The sequence below is a fragment of the Rousettus aegyptiacus genome, unplaced genomic scaffold (assembly GCF_014176215.1).
Source record: "Rousettus aegyptiacus isolate mRouAeg1 unplaced genomic scaffold, mRouAeg1.p scaffold_m13_p_4, whole genome shotgun sequence".
Classification (NCBI taxonomy): Eukaryota; Metazoa; Chordata; class Mammalia; order Chiroptera; family Pteropodidae; genus Rousettus; species Rousettus aegyptiacus.
Window position 1 is genome coordinate 99,581,385 of NW_023416307.1, and position 4,219 is coordinate 99,585,603.

At 46.4% G+C, this 4,219-nt stretch overlaps 1 pseudogene; it reads left to right on the forward strand.

Moving 5' to 3' along the window:
• The first annotated feature begins 2,975 nt into the window (after window positions 1–2,975).
• Window positions 2,976–3,961, forward strand: LOC118601734 (annotated as a pseudogene).
• The last annotated feature ends 258 nt before the right edge of the window (window positions 3,962–4,219 follow it).

The following is a 4,219-nucleotide window of genomic DNA, read 5'->3' on the forward strand; positions in this document are numbered from 1 at the left end:
CTGACTGGGTAGAAAGAATATCATTTAAAGGAAGGGAAAAAAATAGTGCTACATTTCAAGAGATTTTTCTCCTCACAGTTATTTTCAACAGATAAGAGGGAGTGAAAATGGCAGCAGATTTTTCAGTGAATACCTAACCACTTCTCTTCCCCTGTCCCACAATACACATTATCCAGAAATTCTGGGAAACTGTGAGTGCATTTATTCAACACATAGCAAATGAGGGCCTACTGCATGCCAAATAGGCAGGTACTGAGAAAAAAAATGTGTGATTAGCAGCCACCCCCCCCAACTCCCGCCATGGAGGTTATAATTAACGTTACATGTTAGAGATTAATCTAATGATTCACAAAATATTCACAAAGTCAGTTTTGCCTTTGAACTTGCTATTCTATTTGCTTGCAATACTTTTACCTCAGATATCTACATGGTTTGCTCCAAACCTCCTCCAGGTATAGAGGACAACCATCGATCTTCCTGGAGGACCTCCATGGCCACCCACACTCCTTTTTTTCTGGTTTTCTTTTCTGTGGTCAGACTATCCCAAATTGTAAACTTCATGAAAATAAGAATTTTTCTTTTCTTTTTTTTAAGTTTTTTTTTTTTTTTTTTTTTTTTTTTTTTTTTTTTTTTTTTTTTTTTTTTTAGTTCTCTACAGCATTTTTTGGAGCTGAGAACAGTATATGGCACATAGTTGGTGTTCAGATGTTGTTTATTGAATGAACAAATCATACCAAGAGCTAATAAGCATTGAGCTGAGAAGGACTTGAGACAAAAGACTTCGCAGAAAAGTGACCATTGGCCTGAGCAGGAGGCATCAACTAAGCCTAAAGGAGAAGGGACTGATTCCATGCAAGAAACACAAGCATAAGCAAAGGCCCTGGAGTGAATGGGAGCATGGTGGGCTTAAGGGATTAAAAGGAGTTTAGTGAAATTCAAACACAGAGCATAGGACAGAAATGTGATGGAGTCATAATAACAGCTAACAGTTAGAACTGCTGGGAACTATTCTAATTTTCATACAACTCTGGGAGGAAGGTACTATAGTTGTCCCCATTTTAGAGATGGGAAAATCAAGGCCCAGGTAGTTGAGGTAACTTGTAAAAATCACAAATTTAATGGGCAGCAGAATTAAAATCCAAACCCAGGTATTTTGATTCTAGAGCCTATCACATGAATTCCTATAGTCTTTAGACTCTAATAGAAAGAGTAGGGTATTACACTGTGAGGCCTTGGAGTGACAGAATCCCAGTTGGGGCCCAGGGAGAAGCAGGCAGATACAGGCTGCTATCTCCCAAGATGATCTCTATGGACCTCCCAGCTCTACACTGCCCACCTTATCTGGCTCTCCAGAGTCATATCTGCTCTAATGGGTTTGTTGTCAAAAATATGTTTCCCATTTTAGTCAGGGTGGCCAAAATCAGTCTAAATTCCCTAAAGGCTTGAGTATGTGTCAATAAGATCCCTTCAGAGGTTATTATAAAGCTACTGCTCTGTTCTCTGGGATGACGAGTTATATTAAAAGGCATTAACCAAGTCATTTGTGGTGCAGTATGGGTTATTCTCAACCTTAGCTGCCCATCTAGAATCACCTGGGGAGCTTTTTAAATGTCTCCATGTCCAGATCACACTCTGACCAATTAAATCAACCTCTAGTACATTTTAAAGGTCCCCAGAGAAGCCCAATGTGCGATCAAGTTTGAGAATCACAGGCCCTCACTCAAAGATTGGATCAGTGACCAGCAGCACCAACATCCCTGGGAGCATGTTAGAAATTCAGAGTCTCAGGCCCCATCCTAGATTTCCTGATTCAGAATCTTCATTTTAGTAAGGTGATTTCTGTCCACATTAAGGTTTGAAAAGCACTCCTCTAGAACCGTACTGTCCAATATTGTAGACGTTAACAACATGCCACTACTCAGATTTAAACTAAATTAAAAATTCAGCTCCTCACTTGCACTAGCCACATTTCCAGTGCTCAATTTCAGGTGTGGCTAGTTGCTAACACATTGAACAGTACAGGTATAGACTATTTCTATCACTGCGGAAAGTTCTATTGGACAGCATTGCTCAAGAACACTCTGGAAAGGGGTGGTAATCACCCATGATTGTTTTTCCTTTGGGTGTTACAGGCAATACGGACAATGCTATCTCCTTGGATAGGACAAAACTGAGATACATTCAGTTGGATACATGAGGAAGTATATCTAGATGATTTTCTGTTCATTTTTTTAAAAATCGAGAACATGGCTATATCTTCCTCAGCCTTGGATAAGCATAGTTTGTGGGTGGAACAGAAATAAGTGGGGGGAAAGGAAAAGGAGAAATATGAGAAGTATGATTGTTTCAACTGCTAGAACATGTGGGCTCCTCATGCATTTTTTCTATTGGGCGTCTCACCACGAAACCTTCCCTTCTTGATCAGCTCAGCGCTGACATGAGGCATAGCCGGCAGGATGAGAAGAGTACAGCCGCTCGGGACAGTCCCTGAGTGGAGGAGACCTGGGTGAAGGACATGTGGCTCTCCGTCTCCCAGTGGTATCCCGTGGCCACATCCCCGGAGGATTGGGATGGAGCGAGGCCACGTCCAGAGTATGTCCGGAAAGCCCTGGAGCTGCTGGAGCCGAATGTCCCTGCCACACACCCGGGAGGCAGTGGGTGGGGTGCCCTGGATGTTCCTGGCGGTGCTGCGGCAGGCCAGCCTTGAGGTTCAGGACCAGGCACAATGGGTGCAACAACTACAACGTTAGGAAGAAGTGCTGGAAAGGCGCTGGCAGCAACAGAACTCATGCTGCAGGGCCCTGATGGGTCGCTGCCATCGTCCTGGTCTGGGAGCCCACCAGCGATACTGCAGCAGGCGCAGCCATTGGCCCTTGGGGCCGGGGTCAAGCTGATGGTGCCCCCCAGGCTAAAAAGCATGCCACCTTGATCCAGTATACCCCTTGAGGAAATAGTCACAGCAGAGAGACGGGGAGATGGTTCCGGGGTCACTGCTGCAGGTGTGGGATGATAGGGCTGAAGGGACTGAGTTATCTCCAGAAGAGATGGCTCAGCTGGCCTCCATAACGGTGATACCATCCCTCAGGCAGCGCCTTCAGAGTGCGGTGCGTCTGGCCTGGGGTGCCGGCAACCACTCCTTCATTAACTGGCTTATGTCGGCTGCACAGTGTGGGCTGACTAGGGAGAGACTGCCAGAGACAGTGAGCAGATGGACCCCTTACTTAGATCTGGTCCAGATAATTTGGGAAATGGACATGTGACAGATAATGTTTCGTGCCCAGTACATTAGCCCCGATGAGGGAGTATTTACTACCGGTATGAAGGACTTGATCTTGACCTCTGGCCCAGCTGGTACTTTTGGAACCATGGCAGTGCTGCTGGCCCCTTACATGGATAGGCAGAGCCACAAGATAACGTCTGCCATGGCAAGGTTGGGGGATGTGGAAGTGAAATGCAAGGAGCGTTCCACCCGAGTGCGGCTGTACCATCTCCTGCACTCCCAAACCGGCCAGTGCATGGATGAAGGTATGGTCGAAAAGGAGGGGCAGGGCAGCTTCCAGCCCAATGACAGGTGAAAGCGAGCCCTGGCAAATGAGGTTTCATGTCCTCGCCATAGGGGTCACCGCAGAAAAGATTGAGCAGCAACCTGATGAAGTGCTGCTGGTGCTGTGGAATCAGCTGCACCCTGACCAGCAATTCACTCCTATTCTCAGAAAAGCCACAGCCTGTGAGGTGTGGCTGGTTGATTATTTCCCTGATTAGGGATTCGGCAGGGAAACCCAGTTGGTGGGGGAGCTGGTTGACCTGAGGCCACATGTGGAACTGACTAAACACTGCTTCCCCTGCAATGTGCAGAGGGTATTAGCCCTTGTGGACACAGGTGCTGACAACATCCTGCTCTATGGGAATCTGGGCAAGTTTTCCAGGCCCACTGCAACCATAGAAGGCTCTGGGAGTCTAATCATTCACTTGTGGCAGGTCCCTGTGACACTGAGTATTGGCAGATTGCCTCCTTGGACATAACAAGTGTACATATCCCCCATACAAGAGTACACTTTGGGAATTGATGTTTTGCGAGGATTGACTGTGAATACCTCTGCTGGTGAATTTTGCCTTTGTATCCAGGTGGTGAAAACTATTATCCAGAGACATCCACACCATGACCTGTTGGTGTTGCCCCAGGTAGTGAATACAAAGCAGTACCACCAGCTGGATGGCC